Source organism: Schistocerca americana, chromosome 6 (assembly GCF_021461395.2).
Source record: "Schistocerca americana isolate TAMUIC-IGC-003095 chromosome 6, iqSchAmer2.1, whole genome shotgun sequence".
In the NCBI taxonomy this organism is placed as follows: domain Eukaryota; kingdom Metazoa; phylum Arthropoda; class Insecta; order Orthoptera; family Acrididae; genus Schistocerca; species Schistocerca americana.
The window spans coordinates 237,853,179-237,875,265 of record NC_060124.1 but is presented as its reverse complement, the minus strand read 5'-3'; positions in this window follow the sequence as shown (position 1 = coordinate 237,875,265).

The following is a 22,087-nucleotide window of genomic DNA, read 5'->3' as shown; positions in this document are numbered from 1 at the left end:
TTTGGCATGTTTGTTTCGTTGTTTCTGCAACAGTGTTGTAAACCGTTTTGTTTACCAAGGAGCAGCTCCGTCGTTTGTTCCTTTATTTGGTGTAAATCTCTGAAATGCTGTCGATATTATTTCATTGAATTTATGCCACATCTGGTCTGCACTTATATTATCAATTTGGAATGAGTGGAGATTGTCTCTCAGGAAGGCATCAAGTGAATTTTTATCGGCTTTTTTGAATAGGTACATTTTCCAGGATTTGGGAATTACAACATTCAATCTCGCTACAACAACCATGTGTTCACTAACACCTGAATCGGTTTTGATGCTCGTTATTAACTCTGGATTATTTGTTGCTAAGAGGTCAAGTGTGCTTTCACAACCGTTTACTGTTCGCGTGGGCTCATGAACTAACCGCTCGAAATAATCTTCAGAGAATGCGTTTAGCACAATTTCGTTGATGTTTTATGCGTATCTCCGTAATTAAACATGTATTTTCGCCAACATATAGAGGGTAAATTAAAGTCACTAGCAACTATATCGTATGAGTCGCGTTCGTGTTTGCAATCAAACTGGAGTTTTCTTTGAACCCTTAAGCATCTGAATGATCTGAATTGAGAGGTTAGTAACAGGATCCAATTATTTTATTTCGGTTGCCAACAATGACCTCTGCCCATATTAAATTATAGGAAGTATCTACTTCAATTTCGTGACAAGTTAAACTACTTCTAACAGCAACAAACACGCCACCGCCAACCGTGTTTAGCCTATCCATTCGGGACACCGTTAGGTTCTAGGCAAAAATTTTGGCTGAGCTTATATCCGGCTTTAGCCAGCTTTCAGTGCATATAACGATTTTAGCATCAGTGCTTTCTATTAGCGCTTGAAGCTCTCGTACTTTCCCAACGAAGCTACGACAGTTCACAACTGTTACACCAATGCTTCCTGTATATACGTTCTTCCCGTGTTCAGCCTGAACCCTTTGGTGATGGCGACCCACCCCTCGCATCCAGAGCTGGTCGACCAAATGGATATTGTATCCACTCTCGTTTTCGATTCACGTCTCTCGTGTCCCGAAGATGCTCAGCCAGACCAACCAGGAAGTCACACGGGCGTTACTCGTAGAACAAACAGACAGCCCGCTTCTCCGTAGATGTGCGCTGTCCGTGCTGCTTCGCACACTTCCTCTGCCCGGGAAACCGCCTCTACGGCACTAGTGGCAAAGATTGTGTTCCGAAAGACGTGGCGTGAGCTATCCGCCGCCCAAAGTTTCAGTTTCGTGTAGACACCCGAATTAATGGTACTGCAAAGAAATTTCGGTCCAGTGACACGTGTTCCTGTTACACCGCACCAGACGCGGGTTTTTTAATCTTGCAATGGTTGGTTACACACATTGTTAGGGTTCCCCGTTGCCCAGTACATCTACGTCTACGTGATTACTCTACTACTTACAATTAAGTACCTGGTAGAGCGTTCAATGAACTACCTTCAAGCTTTCTCTCTATCGTTCCACTTTCAAATGGCGCATGGGGAAAACGAGCACTTAAATTTTTCGGTGTGAGCCCTGATTTCTCTTATTTTATCGTGATGATCATATCTCCCTATGTAGGTGGGCACTAACAGAATGTTTTCGCAATTGGAGGAGAAAATTGGTGATTGAAATTTCATGAGAAGATCCAGTCGAAACTAAAAACGCCTTTGTTTGCTACTTCAATTCACGTATCATGTCTGTGACACTATCTCCCCTATTTCGGAATAATACAAAAAGAGCTGCCCTTCTTTGAACTTTTTCAGTATCATCCGTCAGTCCCCATCTGATACGGATCCCACACCGCACAGCAATACACCAGAATAGGGCGGACAAGCGTGGTGTAAGCAGTCTCTTTAGTAGACCTGTTGCATCTTCTAAGTATTCTGCCAGTGAATCGCAGTCTTTGGTTTTCTCTATCCACAACATTATCTATGTTATCGTTCCAACTTAGGTTATTTGTAACTGTAATCCCTACGTATTTAGTTGAATTTACAGCCTTCAGATTTGTGTGACTTACCAAGTAATCGAAATTTAGCTGGTTTCTTTTAGTACTCATGTGAATAACTTCACACTTTTCATTATTCAGGGTCAATTGCCACTTTTTGTATCTCACAGATATTTTATCTAAATCATTTTGCAGTTTGTTTTGAACATCTGATAACTTTACAAGAGGCAGCCGGAGTGGCCGTGCGGTTCTAGGCGCTACAGTCAGGAACCGCGCGGCCGCTACGTTCGCAGGTTGGAATCCTGCCTCGGGCACGGATGTGTGTGATGTCCATAGTTACGTTTAAATAGTTCTAAATTCTAGGGGACTGATGACCTCACAAGTTAAGTCCCATAGTGCTCAGAGCCAATTGAACCATTTTCATTGGCGCAATAGGAAGGAGCTATAAACTTCAAAATTTATATTCCGATTCCTTTTTCATTGAATTTTAATGGAAACAGCATGCTGTATCTCATAAAGTAATATTTTGGTTGAAATTCATGATTTTCTGTTTTTGTATCCTAAAAGTTCGAAGGCAAGTTTAAGTTCAAAATGGCTCTAAGCACTATGGGACTTAACATCTGAGGTCATCAGTCCCCTAGACTTAGAAACTGCTTAAACCTAACTAACCTAAGGACATCACACACATCCATGCCCGAGGCAGGATTCGAACCTGCGACCATAGCAGCAGCGCGGTTCCGGGCTGAAGCGCCTAGAACCGCAGAAGTTAAGTCTCATAGTGCTCAGAGCCATTTGAACCATTTTTGAACTTTACAAGACGGTAAATGACAGCATCATCTGCAAATAATCTAAGAGGGCTACTCAGATGGTCTCCTATGTCGTTAATATAGATCAGGGACAATAGAGGGACCATAATACTTCCTAGGGGACCGCCGGATTTTACTTCTGTTTTACTCGATGACTTTCCGTCTGTTAATACGAACTGTGTCCTTTCTGACAGGAAATCACGAATCCAGTCGCACAACTGAGGCGATATTCCATAGGCAATCGATTTGGTTATAAGACGCTTGTGAGGAACGGTGAGAAAGTCTTCTGAAAATCTAAAAACATGGAGTCAATTTGACATCCCCTGTCGACAGCACCCATTACTTCATGAGTATTAAGAGCTAGTTGTGTTCCTCACGAACGATATTTTCTGAACCCGTGCTGACTATGTGTCAGTAAATCGTTTTCTTCGATGTACTTCATAATGTTAGAGTACAGTATATGTTCCAAAACCCTACTGCAAATCGAAGTTAGTGACATAGGCCTGTAATTCAGTGGATTATTCCTATTTCCCTTTTTGGGTATTGGTGTGACCTGAGCAATTTTTCAATCTTTAGGTACGGAACTTTCTGTGAGGGAGCGGTTGTACATAATTCCTCGTGTTCTGTGAATTCACATGACTGGAAACATGAAACGATGCTTCATAACTCATGATTTAATGGAAATGGTATAGCAAACCATTGTTAATCTTTTCAAAAGCCACGTGCATTTATCTACACGATACTGAACGTCATCCTTAAGACTTTTCCATATACACTGGCTACTTCTCCTATTTACGTGCGCCTGTTGGGACCTCAATAATTCTTCGGCGAATGTCTACAGTAACTTCTGTTGTGCAAAATCAAGGAATTCTCCGTCGGTTTACATTTTGCACAGATCCGTAAATTTTTAACAGACTCTGTTTTCCTCTCTTTGCTGGTAGCGCTCTATCTGGTTCCTTGAGCCCGAAAATTTCACGAGTTTCCTTAATCAAACTTGTTTCCACATATTCTTCCACAATTTCAAATCTTTCTTCTATCGAGAAAGTCATTTTGTCTACAAGAAGGAGAAACTTCTAATCTCACTGATGAAATAAACTGAAATGCTGAGAGAAGAGTGCTAAATATCGATTATTGTAATAAAACTGTCTGTTGCTGTAGCTGTGTCTTCTGTTTCGGAATTGGAAATATTGCATTCGCATTGAAAAGGGAGTCGGACTACTTTTAACTGCGACACCCTTTACTTTGCTGTTCTTCGTTTAAACTGTCGACGGTTTCATTCGCATTATAGATAGGATGATCAGGATGAAATTATATTTATTCTACTGTTTTAAGGATATCAAAATCTTGCCTACGTCGACATTGTTAAAAGCTTTCCCTCTAACCACTAAGGTAGGCTTTCTAAGATTAATGTTAGGGGCTTCCTTGCCTGCCATAGGCGACTGTTTATTAAAACGATGTGGTATATTGTTCCACTCTGCGAACTGAAATACTAATCTCCACATGTCGTTCACTGTAAATCCATAAAATTGCTTTCTAATTTCAAAAACATGATGAAGGAGTAATTATTCCTGTTCCTCATTTAACACAATCCATAAGCTTACAATAACCATTTCACAAGCTAGCGCATCGATGTTTTTTCCAGGTCTCTTCTTTTCAAGGTATTACGTGGAACGTGAAATTGCTTTGCTGCTGTAAGAAGCCACCTTATTACTTTTTGCAGCTTAAGTGCCGTTTCCCAACACAAATGACCCCACGTTTCTTACTCTGACTTCTGGACGTGTTTTCTAAGCACGTAGATGCAGCAGGCCGCTTTCAATCAATTTTTTGTATTACGCTAAGTATAAGAGAACAGAGATGAATTTAAATATCATTATTTAATTGCTTCAAAATCTTGAATGCTGTAGATTTTTCATTAAAATCTTTATTTGCCAAGCTCGCAATGTATAAATCGGTGTATACTATTATTCACCATATACATAGTGTCTTCAGTCCTGGATATTGTTATTAGAAGTCACAAATTAGAAATACTTTAGAATAAAATCGCCTTAACAAGATCAATTATAAAAAAAGCAGTTTTCATTAGTTTGTTTGTTTTCAAGACGCACCCATACAACCATCTTAGATTAGATTAGATAGATTAGCTTTTCGTTCCATAGATCCATGCTGAGGAGATCCTCGTGGATGTGGAACATGTCAATTTTTTTAAAGCTGAAATAACAGTATTAATAGTATGAATATATACAACATATCATTTGTTTCTATTAAACCATTCGTCAATGGAGTAGATTGAGTTGGCCACTAGTAAGTCTTTCAGGATCCTTTTAAATTGATCTTTATTTGTAACAAAATTTTTTTATGTTTGCTGGACAATTATTGAAGATGAGTGCTCCGGAGTAGTGGACCCCTTTTTGAATTAAAGTAAGTGCTTTTAAGTCCTTGTGCAGATCATTTTTGTTCCTGGTATTGTATGTACGAACTGAGCTGTTTGTTGGTAAAAGAGATATGTTATTTAGAACAAATTTCATTAAGGAGTAAATATACTGAGAGGCAGTAGTTAGTATACCCAGTTCTTTGAAGAGGTTTCTACAGGACGTCCGTGAATTTACTCCACAAATAATACGTATTACACGCTTTTGGACTCTAAAAACTTTTGTTTGACTTGAAGAGTTACCCAAAAATATGATACCAAATGACATTATGGAATGAAAATAGGCAAAGTATGCAAGTTTTTTCATTTTGATGTCACCTATGTCTGCTAACACTCGAATTGCTAATACAGATTTGTTAAGGCGTTTCTGCAGTTCTGTGGCGTGCTCCTCCCAACTGAATTTATTATCAAGTAGTAATCCCAGGAATTTAAGACTGTCAACCTCTACTATCTGCTCTTCTTCATACTTTATGTATATGCTGTGTGGAAACCTCTTACAGGTTCTGCATTGCATATAGTGAGTCTTTTCGAAGTTTAATGTCAGTTAGTTGGCTTTAAACCATTTACTAATATCCATGAAAATATAATTAGCTGATCTTTCTAGAACTACATTCGACATACTATTTATTGCAATACTTGTGTCATCTGCAAACAAAACGAACTTTGCTTCTGGCAGTGTAACTGATGAGAGGTCATTAAAGTACACAAGAAAAAGCAATGGCGCTAAGATGGATCCTTGTGGGACACCACATGTAATTTCTTCCTGATGATGACTGATGACTTAATTCACCAGTCCCTTGCACTGACACCCTTTTTTTCCTGTTAGTGGGGTATGACTCGAACCATTTTGCAACACTGCCAATGATACCATAGAATTCTAATTTATTTACAAGGATACTGTAGTTCACACAATCGAATGCCTTTGACAAATCACAGGAAATACCTGCTGCTTGTAACTTGTTATTTAATGAATTAAGTACATTTTCACTGTAGGTGTAAATAGCCTTCTCGATATCAGAACCCTTCAGAAATCCAAACTGTGTTCTTGATAATATGTTATTTGTGGTCAGATGGTTGAGAAGCTGCCTGTACATTACTTTTTTTTTAAATTTTTGGGAATGCTGGCAAAAGCGAAATCGGTTTGTAGTTTGATGGTATCACTTTATCCCCTTTCTTGAATAGAGGCTTAGCACCTGCATATTTTAGCCAGTCAGGAAATGCCCCAGTTACAATTGACTGGTTACACAAGTAACTAAACTCACAAGAACATGGCTTAATTAACTTTGTTGATATTTAATCGTAACCACTAGAATGCTTTGTTTTTAAAGATTTTATTATGGAAGTAATTTCTTTCGGTGAAGTGAGTGACATATTCATGTACCTGAAGCTATTTGTAAAGGCTAGTTTCAGATATTCAAGAGCATTATTTACTGATCCTGACAACCTCATTCTGTCAGTTACGGATATAAATAACTTGTTAAGTAGATTTGCCACACTATGCCCATCAGTTACTAATGTGTCATTTACCCTTAGTGCTATTTGCTCCTGTTCCTTTTTGGTTCTATCAGTCTCCTCTTTCACCATATCCCATATTGTTTTTATTTTGTTCCCTGACATTGCTATTTTCTTCTCGTAGTGCGTTTAGATGTCTGAATTACTTTTTTAAATATTTTAGAGTATTCCTTGTATTTAGCTAAATCATCAGCATTGGAGCTATTCTTGGTCGACAGATACATTTTCCTTTTTGTCTTACAGGAAATCTTTATTCCTTGTGTAATCCATTGTCTTATTATGGACTTCTGTTTAATTTGAGTAAATCAACAGTGGAATGTAATTTATGACGACACGATAGCAAGGACAACACAACACCTAGTACTCAAGCGGAGAAAATCTCCCACATGACGGGGAATCGAAACTGAGCCCCTGTAAAAGCTGTTGGGAGGATACAAACATGTAGTATACACATCATAAAAACAAGTAACACACTTAGTTACATCATCGTTAACATGCTTAAGAAAATGTTAACTCCAGAACAAAATTGCATCAAATTACATGGAAATGAGCCAAAGCCTATGTAAAGAGCAATAAAATTACAGTAAAAACATGCCTTACTGCTATGTTTACAATACATGCAAGTGAAACATACTGCGTAAACACCGTTGCAGCAATCTGAATAAGACGTAATGGAAGCCATCGTGCCCATTTACAGTGTCAGAGTTAACCAGACCAAGACTCGCGTTCCATATACGTGCTCACAAATTAGTGAAAGTGACACCAGGTGGCAGTAAAGTATAATGAAGTGGAAATATAATGTAATCTAACAATTAAAAGGTGGAAAATAACCAATATGGATTTAAAGGCAAGTATTACATCCAACAGCTATAACTATAAAATTATTACAACTGGTGTAATTGAACTGAAGCTGCACGGACAGAAAGAGCGCGATATTACGAAAAACTTATAACGTTACATAAAGATAACTGACAGTAATAGTATTTTACTTTTTACGTTCTCCATCACAAAAAACACTATTATATATCCAGAGGCTAAATGAACGTACATTAAACTGCACTGTACAATACACCAACCAGGAGAAACAAACTCTACTGATAATAGAGATTTTATAACTACCAGCCGATGTTGCACATCTAATGTTTTAAGGGACATAGAACAATACATGCAACTTTCAGTTACAATTCGTCGTGTGAAATAAAATCGTTTCAATAATTGGCTTGTAGTGGAAGTGTTATGGAGCCTGATGTCTATGTGGGGCATTAAGTGACTTTCACGATATATTCTGGTTGTTCTTGGTAGTGCTGATTACATGAAGGGCATGTCTATATTATGAAACATAGAATAGAGTAACCGTCAAAGCAGGAAACTTAACAGCATTAACAACCCTCAAGTGCTGTCATCCGAGGCAACCACTGACAGACCAACTACAGAGGCCTGTTGACCTTAAATTAATAAGTGGTAGCATAAGAAATGTGTTCAATAACAACTCTCGCCAAATACAATATACAACTTAAAACAACAACCAAGCTCTACGTGTATTCTATTTTGTTCTGCACTTGATATTTCCTTAAGGACACTAACACTGTTACCCATTCTCTTGATATTGGAACTGCATGGTTGTATCTCGCTACGCACAACAGTTTTCGCATAATTCCTTTCGTTAATGCAATTTTACTCCGGAGAATGCATAATTTGTCGCCTTTATTAACCATTTCCAGATGTGAAGATGATCATTTACTCGATTAAAACTAAAAATCAATGCATTGTGATGCCGGAAAATAAACAGTTTGTTAAAACAACTACATAATTCGCTCTCTCCATGCCGAATATGTCAGGTAATCACAATCATTCAAAAATCATTACAAAGGGATAGGCTGACGGATGATAGTTTCGTATGTAAAAGGATTTAGATGTCAGTCTGTAATATTACGTGCTCAGTGTGGAAGTAGCTCACTCTTATTGGGGTAAACAGATTGAAAATGGACTGTTAGGAAAAGTGTCCACTTTTCCCGGTAGACACAATATCGGGATTATTGGTTTCTCAGATGAAACTGAAAGAAACAACAAGCAACTACATTTGTATGTCAAAGGATGCTGTTTAAACAATGATGCTTTGAAACGCTATTACCCTATATGTATGTGAGGCTAAATAACTTACATCAAAGACTGAAAATAAAAGAACTTTTTATTAATAAAAAGAACTTTTTATTAATATAACTTAACAAGTGTGTCTGTCGAGCTCACTGACGTCACTATATTAGAAGCTGTTTTACCACTTACCATCACTGGTCAAGGCAAATAATTTGCTGTGGGTACTTTTCCCACCATGGTCATTTACCCACCTTCCCCTACACCTGATATGTGGTGTAAGGTTCACATCAGTCACATTCATTGCTTCATCTTTAAATGATTGTGTGTAAATAGCTTAGAAACGTTGTGCTATGTGCCGTAAGCTTCCATAGTAAAGAGGCTTCCATTCTTACAATATGTAATATGTCAGGGTAGAGGATTGGAAACAATGGCTACATATACACCAGAAGACAACCATACGACTTTCTGCCAAAATGCTCTTTTTAAATTTATCAGTACTGTGTGTGCTTAGAAGGAGAATGAATTCCAATAACTCATTGATTAAAAAATCTTTAGTACCAGAAGACAGAAAGAAAAACGAGTACGGCACTGTTCCAGCATCTGGGTATGTTGTTCTGTCAGCTCTGTAGTGTGACGTAAAGTGCCATACAATGGATTTTCGACGGTTTGGTTGAACACATGTTGACGCAGCTCAAGAGATCGTATATTCTAAAAAAGCACAGGCATAGAACAGAGGAAGGAACCGAAGAAAGAAATAGTTCCCCTCGAGATAGTTTGGATACTTCCGTAGTACTTCAACAGTGCTCTGACGGTGACCAATCAACATAATAAAAGTGTCTTACAGGAGGTAAGATCCTTAAATTTACAAGGGAAGGGGTTCACATGTACGTAGCCAGTTTACTGTATGGCTGCTTTGGAGCTGAAGCATGCAGAGATATTCCTGGATGTGACGCCTCTTGTAAATGACCAGAGTTTTAGCGGTTTATGGAAAATGTTGTATGTTTAGAAGTACTAGCACAACAAAAAAGAATTTAGATTCCTTGTATAACTAACGTAGGCCACAGTTTTTCGAACCATATCCTTGCAATACGACTGGTTTAATCAAGCCTCAGAAACTCAGAGAAAGTGGATGACAAGAGAAACCACGTCACTGGGGCTCGTGCGGCCACAACACTACTTACTCCCAGATCTCGCCAAGTACCTACGACTGCAGAGGTTGTGTAACAGTAATCCATAACATTCAGCAACCATTCTCATGAATCAGTCTATAAGTAAAAATTTTATCAAAATCTTTATAACGGCTCCTGAGAATAGCCATCAGACAGAAACAGAAAAATCTACGGCTGCAGAAGTTGCGTTGTGTAACAGTAATCCATAACATTCAGCAACCATTCTCATGATTCAGTCTATAAGTAAAAATTTTATCAAAATCTTTATAACGGCTCCTGAGATTAGCCATCAGACAGAAACAGAAAAATCTGCTGGGATACAATAATTTATAATGTGTAAAGATGCATTTATCAGAGTGTTTTCTTCTGTAACTTACAAAATGGTAAGCGAAAGGGATATTTATAGATAGGTAAACATAAGAAACTTTACTCCTCTTATAGAGAAACGCACATGGTTTTTTTTTTTTTTTTTTTTTAGTCTTTTGGCACGGAGTTACAGCAAAGAAGTTTTTTAAATAGTACGTATTTTATTTGTCTGATAGCTGATGTATTTGAACCGGCTTTAAAATTAAAATTCAGTTTTTACTGTAGTTGGTAAAAGAGATAGAAAAGTACAAAATTTTATGAGTGGATTCTACACGCTGAATACAATGTTGCTGGTGTCCCGGAGCGACGAGCTTCCGGTATCCACTGTTTGACGTCATGTTGGGTTAGAGTGTAGCAACAGGTACGATGGAATCCGTAAACAAACGAAGTTACGTCTGCCTCATGTGTTCACATGGTTAACAGGGCGTACATCTCCAAAGACCACATTGACGTGTAGCTGATTCTCGGTGAGTAGCTACACGACGGCAATGAGGCAGCCATGGGTCCTACCGTGAAACATCTTGATCGATGAACTTCTTGAGTTATTGCGTTCTAACGTTCTGAAGCACCATTTTGAAAAAAAGTTATTTCCGAAGGCATGGCTGTAACAGATGAAAACCAGCAACTTGTGATGACATGGAAGTGTTCGTTTAAACTTCAATATACCACGGGCCTTGTGTCAGCTTGCGAGAAGTTCCTACAGTCAGTGGTCAGACCTATATCTGTATGGCGAATGCATGTGGCCCAAAGTTTCGTACGTACCTCCTGTTCCGTACACATGGGGTGCATGGACACGATTTCAATCAGAGAGTTACGCACCTTGAATAGAACATTAATAACTTCCCTCTGGCTGTCTAAAATATTTTTATATTCTCTAATAAATTTACGTTTACAAATAACAGTGCAGTGAACCGTCATAATATGCATCACTAGGCTAGAGGAAATCCTACTTTATTTTCGGACGTCAATGTAGATACACTATCAGTGTATAGCCTGGAATGCTTGGCAACGAAATAATCGGCTGACACAACTTCACAAGAACTCTGACATTTGAGAAGTGTGGTGTTTAGTTTTCAACACCGATCATCTTTTACATAATATGCACATGGCATTGTAAAGAATGTTTTTTCGTAATATCGTCGTCGTCGTCGTTGGCTGATACTCGTATCCGAGTTTTCATTTCTCTCCTGAGATTTCCTTTGTCACGGTTCAGGCGTGGAAGTGTCGTTGATGGCTTAGCAATCCAATCCTAGCGTGGTAAGCGCGTGACTTCATAAGCGTGTGACTGAGTGTGAGATCGCTCTCTAAGTTTTCATCTATTTTTAGGTTTCAGATATATATTTTAACTGTCTTTGTGATAATATTTACTATATAGGTGACTTATTAGTGGTTTTTTCATTCACCTCTGCATTTCTTGTGTTGTGGCCTGATATTTGTGAGTGTTTCGTATCGAGCAACTTAACCTCTTACCCGTGTTTACATTCCGCGCTGACCAGTTGCAGCTGTAGCGGCGCACCGAAAGCTAAGTACTAATTAATTGTTTGTGTATAGCAGTTTATTTAGGAACTTAAGTAGTCTTCAACAGGTGTTCTTGGTGTTTTCCGGTGAAATAACTTCAGAAGAAATTTTTGCGAACTGCTTTCAGTTTCGTTACTGTCATTAGACGTTTGATTTTCTTTCTGTGTTAGTATTTTGTTATATTCTCATTTGTTGTTGAATAATACTGTCAATAATAGTAGTTACTTCCCTTGTAGAGCAAGTTTGTGATAATTGTAGTCAGTTTTTAACATCTTCTTATTGTAGTAGTGGAACTTAGATAAAGTTGTTTTCTTGTTTCAATAATTGTAAAATTTTACCATGAGTGAGAAGTGTGGGCTTTGCCGTAGGTTCGTGAGTAGTGGATTGCGGTGTGAGACTTGTTCGAAGTATTTTCACTGGGGGGAATGCAGTGAGGAAGCCAGTGGGCATTCTGGTGAGATCCTCTCCTGGAACTGCAGGTTATGTAGCAAGAGTAAGTTGATAGAGGAGCAGGAGCGTAAGATCTGTGCCCTTCAGGTGCAGTTGAAAAACGCACAGGAGGAGCTAGATAGGATGAGGAGGGAGAAGGGGGTTGGGGAATGGGAGCTGGCTGTTGGCAAGAGATCTGCTAGGAGAAGGAGATTTTCAGATAGTTTTACTATTGGTGTTTGTAATAGATATGACCACCTGTCAGAGTCTAGTGGAGAGGAATCTCTAGTAGCTGTAGATGCAGGAAGTATGCAGCAGACCTCAGCAGTTACGGTGGCTAGGACAGTTGCAAAGTCTAAGAGAAAGAAGAAGGTTCTGCTGTTAGGTAGTTCTCATGGTAGAGGTGTAGGCCAGCAGTTGCAGGAAGTTTTGGGTAGTGAGTACCAGGTCACCAGCATTGTGAAGCCTAATGCAGGATTGGCTCAGGTGACTTTTAGCATAGGGGGATTATGTAGGGATTTTACTAAAGAGGATCAGGTAGTGATTGTGGGTGGGGCTGGTAATAGTATTGATAGGGATGGGGAGTATGACATAGATGGTGACCTGGGAAAGATAGCCACTCAGACTGGCAACACGAATGTGCATTTCGTGGAACTCTTTCAGCGTCACGATCGGCCTCATCTTAATACAGCCGTCAGGCGTAATAACATGAGACTTGGGGGTGCGCTGATGACAGAAGGCATGAGTCACATTTCAGTGGTGTCGGTGGAGTCTATCAGTAGGATGGGTTTCACTAGACATGACCTGCACCTCAACAGGTATGGGAAGGGGAGGTTGGCAAAACTTATAGGTGACAGCATAGGTGGGGGTGGTGGGATCACTCATGGGAAAATTCCGGTAGTTGTGGGTGTTAGAGCTGTACCTTTTTTAGATTGAAGTCAGCTGATAGGTATTCCTGCTTAAGGGAAGTCTCTCTAACAAAGAAACCACTTTCTACAAAGCTTGGGTATCCGATTAATGAGGGAATTAGTATATTTCATCAAAATATACAAGGTATTAGAGATAAAGTTAGTGAACTGCTTATAGATGTTGACTCTGAAATTATTGGTATATCTGAACACTTCTTAAATAAGGAGATAATTCAGAGGCTTCCTTTACCAGGATACAGGTTGGCTGGCAGCTTTTCTAGGAGCTCTTTGCGGTGTGAAGGAGTAGCTATGTATGTGAAAAACGGTATCCCATTTGAGTCAATTGATGTTTCAAAGTACTGCACTGAAAAGGTGTTTGAATGTTGTGCAGGTGTGGTTAAATTTAGTGGAGCTAAACTTCTTACTGTTGTTATTTATAGATCCCCAGACACCGATTTCACAACATTTTTGCTAAAGCTAGAGGAGGTTCTTGGTTCACTTTATAGGAAATACAAAAAGTTAGTTATATGTGGTGACTTCAATATTAACTGTATAAGTGATTGTGCAAGGAAAAGGATGCTGGTAGACCTCCTTAATTCATATAATCTTATGCAAACCGCATTCTTTCCAACGAGAGTGCAAGGGAACAGTAGAACAACCATAGACAATATTTTTGTTCATTCATCATTATTAGAAGGGCATTTTGTTAGCAAAAAGGTGAATGGCCTTTCAGATCATGATGCACAAATTTTAAGTCTAAAAGATTTTTGTGCTGCAACACATGTTAAATATAGTTACCAACTTTTTAGGAAAGCTGATCCAGTTGCTGTACAGACTTTTGTAAACCTTATCAAGGAACAAGAGTGGCAAGATGTTTATAGTGCTGATACAGTAGACGATAAATATAACGCTTTCCTCAAGACTTTTCTCGTGCTCTTTGAAAGTTGCTTTCCGTTAGAACGTTCGAAACAGGGTACTAGCACAAACAGGCAGCCTGGCTGGCTGACTAAAGGGATAAGAATATCTTGTAGAACAAAGTGGCAATTATATCAAAACGTTAGAAACAGTCGAAATCTAAATGCAGCAGCCCATTACAAACACTATTGTAAGGTGCTTAAAAAAGTTATTAGGAAGGCAAAAAGTATGTGGTATGCAGATAGAATAGCTAAGTCTCAGGATAAAATTAAAACCATATGGTCAGTCGTAAAGGAAGTGGCTGGTCTGCAGAGACAGCTCGAGAATATAGAATCAGTGCATAGTGGGGATGTCCGTGTTACTGATAAGACGCAAATATGTACAGTACTTAATAATCACTTTCTGAATATAGCAGGTGAACTAAATAGAAACCTAGTCCCGACAGGGAATCATATAGCGCTCTTAGAAAAAAAGTGTTCCGAGACTGTTACCTGAAATGCTCCTCCATGATACTGCAAGAGAGAGATTGAGTTAATAATTAAATCACTAAAGACCAAGAACTCTCATGGATATGACGGGGTATCTAGCAGAATACTGAAGTATTGTTCCACGTATGTTAGCTCAGTACTTAGCCATATCTGTAACTTTTCCTTTAGGAGTGGTTGGTTTCCTGACCGATTAAAGTACTCGGTAGTGAAGCCACTTTATAAAAAGGGAGACAGGGATAATGTTGACAATTATAGACCTATTTCTATGCCATCGGTGTTTGCTAAAGTTATCGAGAGGGTTGTATATACAAGGTTACTGCAGCATTTAAATTCACATAATTTGCTGTCAAATGTACAGTTTGGTTTTAGAAATTGCTTAACAACTGAAAATGCTATAGTCTCTTTTCTCTGTGAGGTTTTGGACGGATTAAATAAAAGGTTGCGAACGTTAGGTGTTTTCTTTGATTTAACGAAGGCTTTTGACTGTGTTGACCACAAAATATTACTGCAGAAGTTGGAACATTATGGAGTAAGGGGAGTAGCTTACAATTGGTTCGCCTCCTACTTTAAGAACAGAAAGCAGAAGGTAATCATCCGCAATATTGAGAGTGGTAATGATGTTCAGTCCCAATGGGGCACTGTTAAATGGGGCGTTCCCCAAGGGTCGGTGCTGGGCCCACTGCTGTTTCTTATTTATGTAAATGATATGCCTTCTAGTATTACAGGTGATTCAAAAATATTTCTGTTTGCTGATGACACCACCTTGGTAGTGAAGGATCTTGTGTGTAATATTGAAACATTATCAAATAATGTAGTTCATGATATAAGTTCGTGGCTTGTGGAAAATAATTTGATGCTAAATCACAGTAAAACTCAGTTTTTACAGTTTCTAACCCACAATTCAACAAGAACTGACATTTTAATCAGACAGAATGGGCATGTTATAAGCGAGACGGAACAGTTCAAGTTCCTAGGTGTACGGATAGATAGTAAGCTGTTGTGGAAAGCCCATGTTCAGGATCTTGTTCAGAAACTAAATGCCACTTTATTTACCATTAGGACAGTATCTGAAATAAGTGACATTTCAACACGAAAAGTAGTATACTTCGCATATTTTCATACGCTTATGTCATATGGTATTATTTTTTGGGGTAATTCTTCTGATTCAAAAAGGGTATTTTTGGCTCAAAAACGGGCTGTTCGAGCTATGTATGGTGTAAGTTCGAAAACCTCTTGTCGACCCCTGTTCAATAGTCTGGGAATTTTGACATTGCCCTCACAGTATGTATTTTCTTTAATGTCGTTTGTTGTTAGCAATATTAGCTTATTCCCAAGAGTTAGCAGCTTTCACTCAGTTAATACTAGGCAGAAATCAAATCTGCATGTGGAATGCACTTCCTTGACTCTTGTGCAGAAAGGAGTGCAGTATTCTGCTGCATCCATTTTCAATAAGCTACCACAAGAACTCAAAAATCTTAGCAGTAGCCCAAACACTTTTAAGTCTAAACTGAAGAGTTTCCTCATGGCTCACTCCTTCTATTCTGTCGAGGAGCTCCTGGAAGAGCTAAAAAATTAAGCAAATTCCAGTGTTACATTCTTGATTTTCTTTATTTAAACTAACGACTTGTCGCCTGAATATGTTTCTTATATTTCATTTTATCTGTTTCTACAATCGTGTTATAATTTCATGTATTGACTCGTTCCATGACCATGGAGACTTCTCCTAAATGTGGTTCCACGGAACAATAAATAAAAAAAAAATAAAAAAAAACAGGCGGCCACAGACATTACAGCTGATGGTAGGTGGAGGACGTGGCTGAGCCTGGAGGAGTTTACGTCTCCGGTGTTTGTCATCCTCCATTCTTCGACGTTCCAGCTCAAAGTTTTGAAGAGCATTTGAGGTAACTGAGCGCCATCGACTTCGGTCTTTTGCTATTGTGGACCAGTTACTCGGATCGATGTTCAAGTTTTTCAGATTTTTCTTGTACTGATCCTTATAACGTTTGAGAGGGGCACCTCGTGGCCTTTTACCTGTGCTCACTTCGCTGTACAGCATTTGGCGTGGAAGTCTGTCATTTTTCATCCGCTGGACATGTCCGACCCATCTGAGTTGATGCCCAATGATAAGAGCTTCCATGCTATACACTTTTGCATTCTCAAGAACAGCCGTGCTGGATATGAAGTCATCCCATTTCAGGTTCATGATATATCTTAGCTTCTGTTGGTTGAAGCGTTCTAGTTTCTTCAGATCACAGCGACATAATGTCCAGGTTTCGCAACCATATAGCACGGTGGAAATGACTACAGCTTTGTACACCATCAGTTTGGTGTACAGTGTTAGGTCTTTATTGACGAAGACACGCTTTGTAAGACGTCCAAATGCTACGTGGGCAGCACGTAATCTATTCTCCACATCTTTTCCAGATGAGCAGTTAGATGACAGTATGTTTGCCAGGTAGAGGAAATGATCCACTTGTTCCAAGGGTGTATCACAAATGGATATGCTGAAGTCAGGAACGGAGGAGCCAGGAGTTGGCTGCGCCATTACCTTTGTCTTTGGAATATTGATGGAGAGACCAAATCGTTCGTACGCCCTGCTGAAGGAATCAACTGACAGCTGCAACTCTGCAGGTGAATGAGCTGGAGAAGCATTGTCATCAGCATACTGCAGCTCTGTCACACGAGTGGTACTGGTGAACCTTTTTGAATGGAGTCTGGACTGGTTGAATAATCCTCCATCAAACCTGTACTTTAGTTCTATTCCTGCATTGTTTACGGTTGTCTCGTAAAGCATAGCTGCCAGATACAATGCAAATAATGTTGGTGCAAGAACGCATCCTTGTTTAAGCCCACTTGTTATTGGGAATTCACCAGTCGTTTCATTCTGGCAGAGGACCTGTCCAGTCATATCATCGTGGAGAGCTTCAATCAGGTCAACAAAATGTTCAGGGCAGCCGAAGTGTTTTAAGACCATCCACATGGCTTCTCTGGGAACTGTATCAAATGCCTTTTCTAGATCGTAGAAAACAAATAGTAAAGGCTTTTGCTGTTCTCTGCACTTCTCCTGTAGTTGTCGTGCACAGAAAATCATGTCAATTGTCCCTCTGGAAGGTCGAAACCCGTATTGAGACTCAGGTAGTATAGTCTCTGAAAGTGTCTGGAGGCGATTTAAAGGGATTCTTGCAAAAACTTTGCCAGTGACAGAGAGTAGAGATATTCCCCCGTAGTTATCACAGACGCTTCTGTCGCCCTTCTTGAAGATGGTGACAATTGTGGAGTTCAAGTCAGCTGGTACCTTGCGGGTTTCCCACATTAATAGAATGAGTGAGAAGAGTCTGGTTTTAGAGGCAAGCTGCCACCCTCAATAAGCTCCATCGGGATGCTGTCAGGTCCAGGAGCCTTCCCAGGTTTCACACCTTTGAGTGCCTTGCAGAATTCTTGAAAACTTGGAGGATCAGCCATCCAGGGTTTTGGAGGGTGCTGTGGGACATTTTTGAGAAAATCTCTAGCGGCAGCAGAAGGGCGGTTTAACAGTGAGCTGAAGTGCTCTTTCCAACGATTTAAGATGTCCTGTCTTTCAGTAAGAATGGTGGAGTTGTCAGCAGCTTTCAGTGTTCCTGATGAGGAGCGGATAGGTCCATACAGCTCTTTAATACCAGCGTAGAAGCCACGCAGGTTCCTTGCATCGGAAATATTTTGGAGTTCTGTTGCCACCATTTGTTCTTGATTACTCGTATTTCACTTTGACATCTTTGCTTGAGTTCTTGAAAGTGTGCTTTCTTTTCTGCGCAGGACGGATCTTTAGCAAAGGATAGGTAAGCATCCCGCTTTGCATTGATGATGGCTTGGATTTCTCCATGGTTGTCATCAAACCAGTCACTTCTTTTCCGTGCACCAACACCAACAACATTCTCAGCAGTTTCTTTGATGTTCTTTAATGTGGTCCATTCTTGTTCGACGTCATCTGTGGTTACCGGAGCTTTGTTAAGTTGTTCAGACAGTATGTCTTGGAAGTGTGAGCGAACGTTTTTGTTGTTCAGGTTGCTTATGTTGAATTTTCTGCGTGGTGGGTTTGAAAAGTGGGATCGTGGCTTGCGATACTTTGATACTCTCAAACGGCTGACAATGGTCAGTCCACCACTCATCCATGTTTAGTGCTCCTTTTGTGATGAGAATGTCTTTCTTGTCACGCTGTCGCGTAATAACGTAGTCTATAAGATGCCAATGTTTGGAGCGTGGGTGCATCCATGTGGTCTTATAGCGGTTACGCAAACGGAATTGGGTATTGGAGATGAAAAGTTCGTGCTCAGCACATAGACCAAGAAGTAACAACCCATTTGCATTGCAGTTTCCCACCCCTTGTTTACCCATGACCTCTCTCCAAAAACGGTTGTCCCTTCCCACTCTGTCATTGAAATCGCCAAGTAAAATTAATTTATCTTTAATGGGTATTTTAGAGAGAGTACTGTTCAGTTGGTGGTAGAACTGATTCTTTGTGTCTTCATCACTGTCTAAAGTAGGAGCATACGCAGAGACGAAGGTGATGAATCTGTCTGAACCAATGGGTACTCTAAGAGTCATCAGTCTTTCATTAATTGAGACAGATGTAAGTCGAAGATCTTTCACTGTTTTCGTTTTTACGGCAAATCCTGCACCATGGATGCGTGGTTTTCCTGCATCCTTTCCCTTCCAGAAGATGGTGTACCCTGAACGTATCTCACTAATATGTCTCTCACCTGAGAGTCTTGTCTCACTCAAGGCAGCTATGTCTATATCTAGCCGGGCTAGTTCTTGGGTGATAAGAGCGGTTCTTCTCTCTAGCCTGTAATTTTTCACGTCCAGGAGGGTCCTGACATTTCATGTCCCTGTTGTCATAATCATTTCATTCTTTTTTTGTTTACGTCCGCAGTATAAGGAGTGACCTACTGGGTGCGGATTCCCAGCCCGGTTCAAGTGTGACTTCCTTTCTAGGGCCTTCCCCATTCAGGGTGGGCAGCGGTCATCCTAAATAGGCCTGCCCAGTCGCAGATGCAGGACCGGGTTCCGGAGTAGTCACACGGGTTCTCAGGAAGGCGACCATCACACACCTGCCGCCAATGTGCAGGTCCAGACTAGTAGCTTCCAGCCTCACTCGGAGCCTGCTACCATCGTCCTTATCCCATCGCCAGTGGTCTTTAGAGAAAATGACAGGAGAAATTGCCATTTGCGTGAATTTGTTTAGGGTGGATTACAGCTTGCGAGTAAGTGTCCCACACACTATGATTCTGGAACAATTCATCACGGCACATATGTATGTGACATGTGACTTCCGGTACCAGAACTGCAAAGAACTGCCACGAGCTTAATGATGGCTGAGCGGCGCCTTTACAGCCAGTTCGTCTGGCATGACCTCTTCCGCCTCCACGATCGTTGAGAACCTGGTATATAAAATTCTTCTTCCGCTCGCTTCGCCGTTGGATCGAAGGGTAGATAATAGATACTAGAGAGGAAAGTGAAAAGACACCCTTGGGCCTCGGAAACCTAATACCGTTGGGGTCGAAGAAACCAAGAGTTGGCCGAGGGGGGTCGGATAGGAAAGGAAACAGGAGAAGCCTGACACAAGTAAGTGGAAGTAATGCCAGGCTTAGCTAAGGGCCCGTGTGGTTGCCACCCACATACTCCCAAGACGGGAGCCCCCTGCACACAAGTCAATATTATTGTCACTACCTTTCATTTTTCTGACTAGTAATTCCAAGCTTCGCCAAACTCAAAAAATATCCCAGCAAGGAATACCATGTATAGCGATCCTCCAGTTGCATTTAAACAAGGGTTATCAGTGCGATTCCCTTTTCTAAGTGGCCACAGATGGGACGTATCTGTCTTCATTTGTACTGGAATAACAGGACTTGTAAGAGGCCTAGTTGCATCTTCCTGTGTCAAATCAAAACAACGACTTTCTAATATTTCACCAACATGGCATCTTTAAGTGACGTCGCCATCCCATCACAGAGGTAACACGCAGATCTTGAGTTTGCTGCTTTTGCTGTGAGGCTATAATGGAAGTACAATGAAACAAGCTAAGTTTCCTCTTCACTGAAATAATGAGTTCCGTAGCTTATAGGGATGCCAACTACTTTTTTTTATTCTACTCATTCTTCTTTCACATGAAACAGTAAACTCGACAATAATTTAGCGTAATAATGCGCACACCTATAGAGATCACTCGAAAAGTTAGGAATCATTCTTAATGGGCACAGTACAATTCTTTGTCAGCCTCAAACCAAGTAACAATATTATCGTACCACAAGTCAAATTACGCTTTCCTCAATAATAACTGCTCACGGACTCTTCAACTTAGACGCACCCTGGATTACATCCAACTTAGCAAAAGAACTATACTCTCTTCTGACTTAATACTGAACTGTTTGGCGTGAATGAACTTGCTAGTCACTCCATTGACAAGAAGCTGATGACACATAAGTGATTTGGCTCTTTCTACTTCCTCAGTTGTCTACTGCACGCACCGAGCGAGGTGACGCAGTGGCTATCACACTGCACTCGCATTCGGGAGGTCGACGGTTCAAACCCGGCCCAGGTCATCCAGATTTAGGTTTTCCGTGATTTCCCAAAATCTCTCCAGGCAAATGCCGGGATAGCTCCTTTGAAAGGGCACAGCCGACTTCCTTCCCCATTCTTCCCTAAATCGATTGGACCGATGACCTCACTGTTTGGTCCCCTCCCCCAAATTAACCAATAACAATCTACTGCACGCCGTGTGGTTGTTTAGTGGACACAGGAGCGAGAAGCACATACTGTTCATGAACAGAGAATTCCGGCATTAATTTATTCTACACCTAATAACAAATAATAAAAACAATACATATCTTTGTTGCTGTAGTCTGCAGCGTCATATTTGAATCTAGAAGTATATACAGATACAAATGATTTATAAATCTGTCACCCTTTCTATTCAGAAAATGTCGAGCCCTGACCAGTATGAAGGTCTGTAAATGTTATTCAACTGGAACACATAAAATGGACTCAGTGCATGAGCGTTGGAAGTTAATTAAGAACACCCTCCGCTGGAGCTCCGGAGAGGGGCTGTTCGCACATCGTGGGCAGCGGCGTAATCGTTCATGGGAGCTCTCTCGTGCCGCGGTGTCGGCTGTAGGAAACGCGGCATTGTAACTGGCGGCGAGCCTATTTGAAAGTGCGGCCGACTGGACAGCGGTCAATACCAGATAAATGTTTGATGAAATCATGGCGCCGTGTTGTCGCAGTGTTTCGATGAGTTGCCTAGTCGTCATCGTGAGGCGGAGTGACTTGGTCTGAAGATGTTGTGTAGAACGATCCTTGAAACTTTGCGAAAACACAACGCCACGACTTGGTCATAACCTGGAAATATTTCATAAATGAAAATCACCAAGACAGCCTCCGTTCACGTATAATAAAGTGGCGTTTTGATTACTGTATCTTTACTGAACTGAGATGTGATATGTGGGAATGAAGCC